This window comes from Elephas maximus, chromosome 15, assembly GCF_024166365.1.
Source record: "Elephas maximus indicus isolate mEleMax1 chromosome 15, mEleMax1 primary haplotype, whole genome shotgun sequence".
In the NCBI taxonomy this organism is placed as follows: Eukaryota; Metazoa; Chordata; class Mammalia; order Proboscidea; family Elephantidae; genus Elephas; species Elephas maximus.
Window position 1 is genome coordinate 71,778,911 of NC_064833.1, and position 14,306 is coordinate 71,793,216.

The following is a 14,306-nucleotide window of genomic DNA, read 5'->3' on the forward strand; positions in this document are numbered from 1 at the left end:
CACCCAAACCAGTTCTTCCTCTAGGTTTCCTGGTTTCTATTAATTGGAACTGCCACTCACCCAGGCTCAAAACATCAGTCATTTTGACTCTTACTTCTCTGTTGCCATGTGTTCATTTGCCAACCTATGTGCATTCTACCTTCTCAGAGGTAGACGTGTATATGACCATCCTGTCAGCCACCACCATATTCAGACCCTTACCACTTTGCACCTGGACTCCTGTAACACCTCTTTGCCTTTTTGGCTGAGCCTAGTTCATCCTCCACGCTGAAGTAAGGTTAAACATACTAAAGCACGGTAATCTTACCACTGTTTAGGCCAAAATTACCCATTTCTCCCTGCAGCCTTCTATAGTAAATAGTAACTCATTAGCCTTTCTGGGTCTTCCATAATAACCCAAACCTACATGACTTGGATTGTCTTCTGTTACTATCTTATGGGTACCTGTATTCCAGCCTAAGAGATTTAGCTTTAGTCTGCTAGTGCTTATGTTTTTGTTTGCTCTTTAAGGAATACCCTTTCCCCCATCTCTGCCTACTGAAAAGAAGCTTGTCAAGCTTAATTTCTTATATTCTTTGCTAGGCTTTTTTTTTTTTTTTTTTTTAGTAACCCACAGAACATGTTCTTTGTTCTGTATAGGACACTTACCTATCTCAGTTTGTATTATAGCCATTTGTGTATTTACTTAATATCTCAGATGCTCCTAGTAGAAACTGTTTCTTACTCAGCTTTTCTACTGCCTCAGCAATTAGCATACTCAGGAAATATTGGTTAAAGATGATTTATTATTACAGTTGTTTTTAGTTTACTTCAGTGAAATCTCTTACATGCTCTTGCTAAGAAGTTTAGCTACTGCAATGCAAATTAACAATATAGAAGCACAGTAAACTTAGCTTATTCCCGAGATTCAGCTACATGTATATGGGTCATGTTCCTGCGGTGGCAGGCGTTATCTTTATAGTGTTCTGAGGCTTCTGCTCTGAAGTGATTCCAGGAAGCATCACTATAGAGCCATTGATCGATTCTGCTTATAGCAGCTCTTGATTATATCTTTTAAATAAAATATTTCAGTAACTCTTGATAATATTTTAAATTTAAGATAAAAGTCATTGTATGTGAATTCACTATGGATTTATAAATGTAAGAAGTATATCTCACCTAATCGATAGAATGGAGATGGCTAAAAGAGAAAGGATTAACTCTTACTCACATTACAGAAAACCATTTTAGGTCAATTTAATGTGAATCTGCCAGTATGGTTTACATTGAATGGTATTGGCAAATATTGAAATGATGCCCTTGTAGGTGAAAACCACAGCATGCATACTTTCCCCATTAACCTGTCAGGAAACTAAAGATTCCATTATGATAGAAGATTTGGGAGTACAGAAGACAGATGCACATGAAGAATTATACCAAGCATTAATTTGTTGCCATGTGTAAAAGTTAGGTTTCTGTTCAACGTAATAGCTTTAGTACAGAGACGGACTCTTTAGCCCAGCCTTGGTTCTGTAGCTTCCACGCCTCCCTCTCCTTGCCTTCCGCAGGTATCTTTTGAGTTCTAAATGTAATCTAGGTACTGGGCTAGCAACCAGCAATGCAGTGGTGAAGAATGCAGACCAAGAAGCCGCCCCTCATGGAGCTTCTAGTCCACCTGGCTTTTAGGATATAGGTAAGTGTAATGAACAGATTTCTTATGTTGTAAAAGAAAATAATTTCTTATGGTAGGGTTCATCTTTTTAAGGGAAAAAGGCAGGCAACTCATATTCAGGTCGATAGTCATTTCTGTAATAATCAGAATTTTAAGCTTTACCAGTATGAAAATACAGCACCTGTTGCAGACACTTGCCTTGATTGGAGTCTCAATTTGCTTGTCTCTATAAATAGGGATGTTGAGAGAAGGAGAAGTAATTAATGTTCAGCAAGCACTTTAATATTTATTTACACCTAGTGCCTGTAAACAGTTATTAAAAAGCCATTGTAGAGATCAGAATGGCAGGTTCGGTGGCTTGGCCAGGGTGAAGGCCAGAAATGCATGTCTTTGCAGCTTTGAAGAAGGAGATGCGTGTGAAAATGTTCTGCTTACGATTAAACATTTTATTCTTAAACGTTTACAATTGGAATTCCGTCTGTAGATTTCTTTAAGCTTCAAAAAATCAGAAGAAACCGATGTAAGTTCTGTTCATGAATACCAATAAGTGTTCTTAAATATAATTTTTATATTTATATTTTATATAAATTATATTTTATATTATATTTCTTGATTAAAGGACCCCAAAACCAAATCACTTGCCATCAAGTTGATTGCAACTCATGGCAAACCCACTGTGTGTCAGAGTAGAACTGCGCTTCGTAGGATTTTCAATGACTGTGACCTTTTGGAAGCAGATTGCCAGACCTTTCTTTCGAAGTACCTCTCGGTGGATTCAAACCACCAACCTTTCTGTTAGTAGCCGAGTGCTTAACCATTTGTACCACCCAGGGACTCATTTCTTGGTTAAAAAAAAACAAAAAAACCCTGTTGCCATCTATTCTGACTCATAGTGATCCTTAAGGACAGAGTAGAGCTGCTTCATTGGAAACCCTACGGAGCAGTTCTCTTCTGTAGGCTTGTTATGAGTCGGAAGCAACTCAGTGGCGGTGGGTTTTTACATCTTAGTTAGAATTGTGTGTATACAAAAGAATGCAGTGCTTGCTGTTTTCCCATGAAATGACTCTACCCTTGTAAGACCTGTAAGGGTAGAGTCATTTCATGGGAAAACAGCAAGCACTGCATTCTTTATATCTGGATGGGAGTAGTGGAGATGAGATGGGAGTTAGAGTTCAGTGTGGTGGGAAGACCACTGGAGATGGAGCCCTGGTTCTAACTGCCTGGAAGCCCCCACCTCTGCTTCTACTAGCTGGCCTTGTGAACTCTTCGTTTTATCCTCTGGCACTGTTTGACCTTAGGCCATTGCACTCTTTTTGCCTCAATTACTTAAAAAAATTTTTGAGGCTGTTGGACTAGATGCTTTTTTAAGTGGTGTGGAATTAAAAAAAAAAAAAAACAAAAAACTTGTGGTTTGACAAAGAGTAGCCAAAAATACTAGGCAGAATAAATTGGCATTTATTATAGAGTCTTTGTGAGAAGGATTTAACGCCTGTGCCTCATTTAGGGTTTTATGGCCAAAACAAATCTAAATTATGAGTGATTCATCATTTTAATAGGATTTTACAAGGTATTTGGAATTGGTCCAAGCATTATATGTATCTCTAGAAGTCCAGGTTTTGTTACTATCAGACTGCCGTTGTTAACCATTTTTGTGCTTACTGGTTTATAGCATTCCCTCCCCCATAAAGAAAGAAGATAGATGGGTGGATGTGCTGTTAATCCTCTAAAAAGAAAGAAAAGAAATTACAATAAGTATACTTACTAAAAAATGCTTTGAAATTTTATTTGACTGAAAAATTACATTTCAGAATTAGGGTCGCTATGAGTCGGAATCGACTTGACAGCAACAGGTTTGGTTTTGGTTCTGAGCAGAGAAAAAAATTATAAATCATGTGTGACAAGTTTACAAATTCTTTGAAAACTATCTGTGCAGGTCTTTGGGGTGCGTTTCATCCCTACATCCCCATATGTCGCGCATTGCCTTTTTACCCCTGGGGTGTAACCATCTTCCAGTATTTGTGATCCATTGGAGTTGTCTGAAATAATCATTTAACTTTTCAGATGTGGTGAATCTACAGGCCCTGTCTCCTAACTGTTAACATATATGGATGACAGACATAAATGTTTCCACATGTGATCGAAGCCCTTGGACGTTAAATTACTTTTAGATTATCTTGGACACTATAATTTACTACAAAACTTCAGTTTGGCATCAGCAGTTGAAAAGAGTATGTTAATATTAACTCTGCTTGGGACATATTTTATGTTAAATAAATTAACCGTCTTGAGAAAATTAAAGGTTTATTTTTTTATAATACTATTGAAAAATAGTTTTGTCTTTTGAACACTTGAAGTTTTGTTAATAAGTAGGCCCCGATTTACATAATCCTGACTTGTTTAACTCCGTTTGGAGTTCTCTCCTTTGTTCTCTGCCTCCTGCTGTTAGGTAGAACCCTTCCTTTCCTCAGTTCCACTTCCATATCAGTTCAGCTTCTGGAATATATTCTCATTTTCCTCAGAAAGCAAAACAAAACAAAAAGAACACCTAAGACTCACCATTAACCTCAGTGCATAAGAAGGCCCTTTTAATACTCTGTTGTTGTTAGCAGTAAAATTCTTAGAGATCTAGGATTTTCTGCATTAATCTTAAAGGGCTTAGACCAACCGAGACCTAAGAGGGCTCTGTTCAACTCTGTAGTGGAGCAGAGGTTGAGAGAAATCCTGGGCAGAGGCAGCAGGTGAGCTGAGTTGAAACAGAGGCAGCAGAAGGCCAGATCTAGGCTGAGAAATCTGTACTAGTTGGCTCTGCTGACTGAAGCTTCAGCACTCAGGATTCCTTAACCAGCTTCCCTCAAGCTTTGTACTTACCCTCAGACTTCAGTCCCTGTCCTGGTCTTCAGCCATTCTCAAACCTTCCTCACCTCTCGCTGCCCCATCATCCTTCCTATAACATTTCTTACATCCCTAACATGCTTTTCCTCTCGCCCTGTAGAAACCCCTGCCCCACAGCAATGGGGGAGGCCAAGGCCTGTCTCTGTCCCACTGCAGCAAGGTGGAAAGTCCATGGATGCGTCTCACCCCTCGTTGGAATCCTGAATTTTCTCAATGAAATGTTTTTATGTGTTCCTATATATATAATGTGTGGGCTAAAAAGTGTTTCATCACTGGTCTAGGGCAACCTGATTATCGTTTATAACACTAACATATGAGTGTTCCAGGTTCAAACAGTCAACCTGAAATGGATCTTCAAAACACGTTTTTAAGAAAAATTCTGTCTGCCCGTGGAACTCACATTGAATATCTTCTCCTTCACTTTTTCTTTCTTTGGAGCAGAGAATCCTTTCCTTTCTCTTAACCCTGAATCAAAACTGAAGCTTCAAATAAGACTCAGATTTTTGATGAAAGAAAAAAGAGGGATCTTTATCCTCCGAATTATGTATTGGTCAGCCATTTTCCAGTGCTGTAGAGCAGCACTGACTGCTTCTGTTTTGTATCATCTTTGAAATGGTAATGGTATGGAAACATTCCTCCGATATTTTAGTTATTTGTGGCATCCTAGGAAGGATGCTATGAATGGCAGAATAGAACATAAGGACCAGAAGGGGCATTAGTAGAATTTTCGAACTGACTTCATTTATAAAAGCATAATTTTGAAGGAATATTTGATCTGAGGCATTCAATAAACTTCCACTCTACTAATGTTTTTGTCTCTTGAAAGTTGTTTACTAACCTATGGGGTTATAAATACAGGCATTTGCTACTGTATGTGCAGTGACTGCTGAAATAATTCAAATTTATAGATCATAGGAAAATACTAAATGTATATTCTTTCTGCCTGGTTCCTGTAGTGAAATAGAATATAAGTTAAGGGTAATGGCTTATAGGCTGTTATTTGTGAAATACTGTCTTCATGTACTCTACCCAGTGGCATCACTTATTAACGTATTAAAACGTACTTTTGAAATCCATTTTACTTAAGTTTTGCTTCTGGGCTAAAAAATATTTCAGAAGAGATTTTTAACTCTGTAGGTATGTGTGTGTAACTGCATGAGAAGAGAAGTACAGAAGTTGTGGGCTAGGGAGAAAACTGTATCTTTTTTTTAAACCAAATAGTGTAAGGCAAGAATGTAGTGATATTATAATGTGTGTTCTGAAACACCTGCAGTATCTACTGCATTTGCGAATGTATGAGGTTGGCAGTAAGTCAGCATATGAGAATCTTTGGCAAGCACATCAGTTTGGTATTAGGACGACCAAATGAAAACTGTAGATGTAGAATCAGAGAAAGAAGCCAAATTACTTGGGTTTCCGTCAGTGCAATGATAAAACAGTATTAAACTAAAAATGTCTTAACATGAAAGTAATTTTATTTGAGTTAGTGTAAATATTACAAGTCCCTGGGTGATGCACACAGTTAAGCACTCATCCATTAGCCAAAAGGTTGGCAGTTTGAACCGCTCAGAGCCTCCTCAGAAGACAGGCATGGCAGTCTGCGTCTGAAAGGTCACAGTCTTGAAAACCCTATGGAGCACAGTTCTAGTCTGAAACACATGGGGTCACCATGAGTCGGAATGGACTCAACAGCAACTAACAACAACAACATACATTGGGAAGAACACAAAGCAATATTTGTGTATTTTAAACTTTGAGGGAACTAATTTATAGAGTTTGGAATTTTCTGAAGACTAGATTTTTAAAATTGACTTACAAAGTAATTTATTAGTAAGAGAAGCTTTGATCTTTCTACAAGCCCTAAGGGACAGGTTTAGGGTCTTTTGTTTTACTTTGCTTTCTCTTGCATTAATTTTCAAGATCCTGAAATTGATTACATTAGTGTGGTAAATTTGAAAAAACAGCAAACTCTAGATATTTTGTATTTTAAACTACAACCAGAAAAACCCATTGCTGTTGAGTTGATTTCGACTCATAGCCACCCTGTAGGACAGAGTAGAACCGCCCCATAGGGTTTTCCAGGAGTGGCTGGTGATTCAAACTGCCAGCCATTTGGTTAGGAGCTGAGCTCTTAACTACGGTGCTACCAGGGCCCCTTTAAAACTACAAGGAACTTAATGTTATTTGCTTGTCATAACAGATAAATTGTTTAGAAGTTGGTTGAATAATGATGTATGTGTGTGATATTGTTTCATGTGAAGTATTTGGTTGAATTCTCCAGTAGTTAAGATAACAAACTTTTGAAAATGCTAAACCTGGGCTACATTTCATAACATAGCATCATCTCAAAAAATTTTTTTTTGGTAATTTAAATTTTTCAAGAGAAAAAAAAATCCCAGGAGCTTTTTGTCATTATATTCAGAAGTTATTGTCATGGAAAAAAAGAGATACATATTGAATTAAAAGTTTTTGTATAATTGAAATGTAGCACTTGCACAAAATACATTGAGGAGACAGCATGGTATTTAACATGAGCTGTTAAATGGAATTCGTATTTGAGTATTGGAAAATTCAGTCTAAGGTCTTTCTTTTGTCTTCTATATCTGTCAGTGTTGTGGGAAGTCATGTAGTTTTATCTCTCATTCCTCATCTGTAGTTAGAATTCACTAATTAAAGGAGTATAAAAATGTATGAAACTAGCAAGTAATATTTTAAGTCCTAAATAGAAATGTTTGTGAGTAATGTCTGTCTTCCTATCTTTTTTAAATGAGGGCAGTGGAGGTTCAGTGGTAGAATATTTGCCTTCCATGCAGGAGACCCAGGGTTCGGTTCCCTGCCAATGTGCAACTCATGCACACAGCTACCACCCCTCTGTTCGTGGTGGTTTCCGTGTTGCTGTGATGCTGAACAGGTTTTGCTGAACTTCCAGACTAAGATGAACAAGGAAAGGAAGAAAGGCTTGACGATCTACTTCAGAAAATCAGCCATTGAAAACCCTTTGGATCTGAGTGATCAATCTCATTGCCATTGTGCATAGGGTTGCCATGAGTCAGGGGTTGACTTGATGGCAGCTAACAACAACAGCAGCAGCATTTTTGTTCAAATTCATTAGTAATTAGCAAAGCAATTAAGGTGCGTGTTTTTTCTTCCTGGGCTTGCATTATTGCAAGAAAGTTTTACTTTTTAGCTATAGTTAATTAAATTTGTGGTTATGGATTTTTTTTTAAGCATTTAAAAATTGGTTGAGGCACCAGGATTTTACAGACTTTTTTGTAGTGGTAATCATTTTCTTACAACTTAAACTACTCTTTTATTTATTTAACAAGCACTTGTATCGTGCTTACCATCAGTCAGGTATTATTCCAAGCGTTCTCTTAATGTTAACTTATTTACGTAAAACCTGATAGCAGTCGTATGAAGGGGAAATGAGGCACGCAAAGGTTAGGTAACTTGCCCAGAGTCCCACTAGTCATCCTCCAGAGTTTATGCTCTTAACCACTGTGCTCTGCTGCCTATCCAGAAAGAACTTTCCTGGAAGCTGGAGTTCAGATTCTTTCCTTTGTCAGCCCCTTCCTCCCACGCTTTCATTGACCAGACAGTGATGTATTGGGAGGGATGCATTGGCAGCAGCTACTCCTTACTGTACTGCTCATCTAGGTATTTGGGAGCTAGGCACTGGCACAGTTTCTGACTGAACTGGCTTTGTGAGCGAATGTTTGCAAATCTTCATTCTGTGATAGAAATTTTCTTCTATCAAGAACAAATTTTGTCCCACTAACCTGCAGGTCTGGGGTTAAGAACGAGAGTTGTGTTCAAGTTCATGGGGGAGGCTAGGGTTGTGGAAGAAAGAGAGAGGTAGTACTGTTGCCTGATGGAAAAAAATATTATAGATTGATGATAGTAATGATCTTAAGTAGTGGCTAGGCCCCTTAAGCCTAATATACCTTAAATATGAGCTCCAAATTGAACGTCACAAGTGTCAATGCTGAAGGAGCTGCTTTTCAGAAGGACAGCAGCAGCAGGAATTTATTTATTTGAGTATGGTTAATGAGTCAAGCCATGTTGGGGAGGTGCGTGTGTGCATACATAGGTGTTACACCTGCAGTTATCAGTGATCAATACTCAGTTCATACTAAGTCCTAAAAAAATATTTATTAATGAGTTTATGTTAGCATTTTTTTTTTTTTTTTTGTTTAGCGAGAGATTCCTGCTCTGTTATTGTTGTTAGGTGCCGTCCAGTTGGTTCCAAATCATAGCAACCCTATGTATAATAGAACAAAACACTGCCTGGTCCGGTGCCATCCTCATGGTTTTGTTATGCTTGAGCCCATTGTTGCAGCCACTGTGTCAGTCCATGGTGTTGAGTGTCCTCTTTTTTGCCGGCCCTCTACTTTATCAAGCATGATGTCCTCTAGGGATAACATGTCCAAATTATGTGAGACATAGTCTCACCATCCTTGGTTTTAAGGAGCATTCTGGTTGTATTCCTTCCAAGACAGATTTGTTTGTTCTTCTGGGAGCCCGTGGTATATTCAGTAGTCTTCCCCAACACCATCATTCAAAGACGTCAATTCGTCTTCAGTCTTCCTTATTCATTGTTCAGCTTTCGCATACATATGAGGCAATTGAAAACACCATGGCTTGGGTCAGACGCACTTGAGTCTTCAAAGTGACACCTTTGCTTTTCAGAACTTTAGTCTTTTGCAGCAGATTTGTCCAATGCAGTGCGTCTTTTGATTTCTTGACTGTTGCTTCCATGGCTGTTGATTGTGGATCCAAGTAAAATGAAATCCATGACAACTTCAGTCTTCTTGTCTGTTTATCATGATGTTGCTTATTGGTCCAGTTGTGATGATTTCTGTTTTCTTCATGTTGAGGTGCGATCCATACTGGAGGCTGTGGTCCTTGGTCTTCATCAGTAAGTGCTTCAAGTCCTCTTCACTTTCAGCAAGCAAGGTTGTGTCATCTGCATAAGGCAGGTTGTTAATGAGTCTTCCTCCAATTTTGATGCCCCGTTCTTCCTGTGGTCCAGCTTCTTGGATTATTTGCTCAACATACAGGTTGAACCACTACCTAGCCAACTGACTGGAAGAGATCCATATTCATGCCTATTCCCAAGAAAGGTGATCCAACCAAATGTGGAAATTATGGAACAATACTGGTAATATCACACACAAGTGCAGTTTTGCTGAAGATCATTCAAAAGTGACTGCAGCAGTGTATGGACAGGGAACTGCCAGAGGTTCAGGCTGGATTCAGAAGAGGACGTGGAACCAGGGATATCCTTGCTGATGTCAGATGGATCCTGGCTGAAAGCAGAGAATACCAGAAGGATGTGTGCCTGTGTTTTATTGACTACTCAAAGGCATTCGACTGTGTGGATCATAACAAATTATAGATAACATTGCGAAGAGTAGAAATTCTAGAACACATAACTGTGCTCATGAGGAACCTGTACATAGATTAGGAGGCAGCCACTCGAGCAGAACAAGGGAATGCTGCATGGTTTAAAGTCAGGAAAGGTGTGCATCAGGGTTCCTGGTCCAGGCCTTAAAGCTTAAACCTGTCTCTCTATCAGTATTTATAAGAGGTACTTGTTGTTCCGTTTCAGCTGCTTTGGAAGATGGCGTTCTTTCCATTTGAGATGTTCTTGTCTTCTGCCCTCTCCATATAGCCCTTCCATTAGTGACTTTTGAGTTACTTCAAAACAGGCCCTTCAGATTTGGTGTAAGCCGTTTTGGTGCATTGCATTAATTGACAAGCACCACTTACTGGTAGCAGGTGGTACCTTGCCATACTGTGGCTGAGAACATCCAGCTCAGCTCTACTTTTGGGATAACAGACATTGTAGGGATGTATTTATATGAATTCAGAAAAAAGCGTATTGTAGAAGTTGAAGAAAGAGGAAAGCAAATACGGGGCGCAGTGTGAACAGATCACGGAGACAGGATTGAGTTGAGCATGTTCAGGGTGACAGAAAATGATCATGGTTTTTGTAGGCAGAGGCAGCTCTGATCCGACCAGAGTAAAGCAAATACATATAGTGCTGTCAGTATTCTCCGTTTTCTGAGTCTCTATTTTTTGACAATCCAAATTTTTTAATTTTGTTTATATGTTGTTTCTCATATCTATCAGATAGAGAATTTGATGGCTTCTGCCAAGGATCCAGGTACATTCCATTTATTGATAGTTATTAAAATAAGTATTTTATGGAAGGGACTGTCCTATGAGTTAATGAGATTAATAGGATTGATGTAAAGATCAAGCCAGTTCCCTCTGCCTTTGAGAGCTAGGCGAGATAAGCTGTGTGGACCAATATAACTAAAATCCAAGACAGAGCCTGATAAACAGTAGAAAGAAAGTTTTGTGGAAACACAGACTAGAGAGATCCTAATTCTTAAGGGGTGGGACCAGGGAAGGTTCCTGAAGGAGCAGTAGCCAGAATCTTGAAAGATGAAATAGATAGCATTAATGGGGATATGGATCCAAGGTGGACAGTGTGACACAGATCGATCCAGGGATGGCCAGGGCGCTGTTTGCAGGGAAAGGCAGAGAGCTCAGTGCGATTATGGATGCATGTTAGTTTTAGCAAGGTTGCCACGAGTAGCATCATTTTGGTTTGGTTAGTTAGTTAAAAGGCTATTAAGGGTGGAATTATGAATACCTAGACTTAAGGTCACTATGAGTTGGAATCGACTCGACGGCAACGGTTAGTAATGGTAGTAGACTTAGGGTAGTGGCAGCAGAAACAAAATAGGAGAAGGGGTTGACTTGAAGTAATGGGAATGGGGAAAGGAAGCAAGGAGGGAAATTAACAATTAATAAGCAAAATTTATATGGAAAGCATTTATTACATGACAGTATATAACTGACCAGTATTACCCACTTTCACATAATAGGTATGCCGTATTGCTCAGGCAAGGGGCATGCAAAATCTTAGCTAGAGCAAGCTGCTGGAGGGACCTAGAAAGCTTTTTTTTTTTTTTTTGCTTTCAAATTTTTATTTATCTTTTAAATAATTTTTATTGTGCTCTAAGTGCAAGTTTACAAATCAAGTCAGTCTCTCACATATAAACTTATAATACACCTTACTACATACTCCCATTTACTCTCCCCCTAATGAGTCAGCCCGCTCCCTCCTTCCAGTCTCTCCTTTCGTGGCCATTTTGCCAGTTTCTAACCCCCTCTACCCTCCCATCTCCCCTCCAGGCAGGAGATGCCAACACAGTCTCAAGTGTCCACGTGGTGGAAGTAGCTCACTCCTCATCAGCATCTCTCTCCAACCCATTGTCCAGTCCAATCCATGTCTGAAGAGTTGTCTTCGGGGATGGTTCCTGTCCTGGGCCAACAGAAGGTTTGGGGACCCTGAGCACTGGGGTCCTGCTAGTCTCAGTCAGACCATTAAGTCTGGTCTTTTTATGAGAATTTGGAGTCTGCATCCTACTGTTCTCCTGCTCCCTCAGGGGTTCTCTGTTGTGTTCCCTGTCAGGGCAGTCATCGGTTGTGGCCGGGCACCATCTAGCTCTTCTGGTCTCGGGGTGATGTAGTTTCTAATTCATGTAGCCCTTTCTGTCTCTTGGGCTCATAATTACCTTGTGAGCTTGGTGTTCTTCATTCTCCTTTGATCCAAGTGGGTTGAGACTCATTGATGCATCTTTGATGGCCACTTGCCAGCATTTAAGACTCCAGATGCCACACTTCAAAGTGGGATGCAGAATGTTTTCTTAATAGATTTTATTATGCCGATTGACTTAGATGTCCCTTGAAGGCATAGTCCCAAACCCCTGCCCCTGCTTTGCTGACCTTTGAAGCATTCAGTTAATTCAGGAAACTTCTTTGCTTTTGGTTTAGTCCAGTTGTGTTGACCTCCCCTGTATTGAGTGTTGTCCTTCCCTTCACCTAAAGTAGGTCTTATCTACTATCTAATCAGTAAATAACCCTCTCCCACCCTCCCTCCCTCCCCCCTCTCGTAACCACAAAAGAATGTGTTCTTCTCTGTTTAAACTATTTCTCAAGATCTTATAATAGTGGTCTTATACAATATTTGTCCTTTTGAACTGACTAATTTCACTCAGCATAATGCCTTCCAGGTTCCTCCATGTTATGAAATGTTTCACAGATTCCTCACTGTTCTTCATCAATGTATAGTATTCCATTGTGTGAATATACCATAATTTATTTATCCATTCATCCGTTGATGGACACCTTGGTTGCTTCCATCTTTTTGCTATTGTAAACAGTGCTGCAGTAAACATGGGTGTGCATATATCTGTTGATGTAAAGGCTCTTGTCTGTCTAGGATGTACTCCGAGGAGTGGGATTGCTGGGTCATATGGTAGTTCTATTTCTAGCTTTTTAAGGAAGTGCCAAATTGATTTCCAAAGTGGCTGTACCATTTTACATTCCCACCAGCAGTGTATAAGTGTTCCAGTCTCTCCACAGCCTCTCCAACATTTATTATTTTGTGTTTTTTGGATTAATGCCAGCCTTTTTGGAGTAAGATGGAATCTCATTGTGGTTTTAATTGGCATTTCTTTAATGGCTAATGATCGAGAGCATTTCCTCATGTATCTGTTGGCCGCCTGAATATCTTCAGTGAAGTACATGTTCATATCCTTTGCCCAGTTTATAATTGGGTTGTTTGTCTTTTCATGGTTGAGTTTTAGCAGAATCAGGTAGATTTTAGAGATCAGGCGCTGGTCGGAGATGTTGTAGCTGAAAATTTTTCCCAGTCTGTAGGTCGTCTTTTTAGTCTTTTGGTGAAGTCTTTAGATGAGCATAGGTGTTTGATTTTTAGGAGCTCCCAGTTATCTGGTTTCTCTTCGTCATTTTTAGTAATGTTTTGTATTCTGTTTGTGCCTTGTATTAGGGCTCCTAACGTTGTCCCTATTTTTTCTTCCATGAGATCTTTATCGTTTTAGACTTTATGTTTAGATCTTTGATCGATTTGGAATTAGCTTTTATGCATGGTGTGAGGTATGGGTCCTGTTTCCTTTTTTTGCAGATGTATATCCAGTTATGCCAGCACCATTTGTTAAAAAGACTGTCTTTTCCCCAACTAACTGACACTGGTCCTTTGTCAAATATCAGCTGCTCATATGTGGTTGGATTTATATCTGGGTTCTCAATTCTGTTCCATTGGTCTATGTGTAGATAGCTTTTAAAAACCAATTCCTATGGAGTCAATTCCAACTCATAGTGACCCCATGTGTGTCGGGGTCAAACTATGCTCCATAGGGTTTTCAGTGGCTGATTTTTTGGAAGTAGATCACCAGGCCTTTCTTCCAAGAAGCCTCTGGGTGGACTCAAATCTCCAACCTTTCAGTTCGCATCTGAGCATGTTAACCATTTGCACCATCTAGGGGCTTTAGGACCATCAAATTAGCTTGTAAGACAGTCTTAGAAGTGGGAATGTGGGCTGCCGTCAACATACTAGGTTTGTTGGCTCTGTCTATGGATGCCTGTCCGCCGGAGGTTCTAAAACCTCCATGCTTTGGCACACTGGTGAACTGCAGATCCTTCAGAGATGTGCTGTCATATTTTGATCTCTCTGTAAACTTTCTGTTGTCAAGGGAAGTTCACATTGTTCTGAAAGTGTCTGAAAGAGCATCAAACTGAGCAGCTTATTTAAGTAGTGGAGCTGGGGAATGTTTACTGTAAGAGCTAAGCGAGAGGGCTAATCTCAGGTCAGTGCTGAGAACGGAGCAGTGTTTACTGCCTCATACTTGAGGGCTTGGAAAAGCACCGCGGGGCAGGAAACCCT

At 39.6% G+C, this 14,306-nt stretch overlaps 1 protein-coding gene across 11 annotated transcripts in view; it reads left to right on the plus strand.

Annotated features, from left to right (window-relative positions):
* Positions 1-14,306, plus strand: part of NCOA2 (nuclear receptor coactivator 2) — a 319,160-nt gene that overhangs the window by 70,495 nt on the left and 234,359 nt on the right. The window contains exon 1 of one of the 11 annotated variants that reach the window (XM_049853540.1): positions 1,120-1,672. The exons of the other annotated variants lie outside the window; for them this stretch is intronic. The gene's annotated coding sequence lies outside the window, so the exon portion shown is untranslated. Of the gene's footprint in view, positions 1-1,119; positions 1,673-14,306 lie in introns of those variants that run through there. 11 annotated transcript variants of the gene reach the window in all.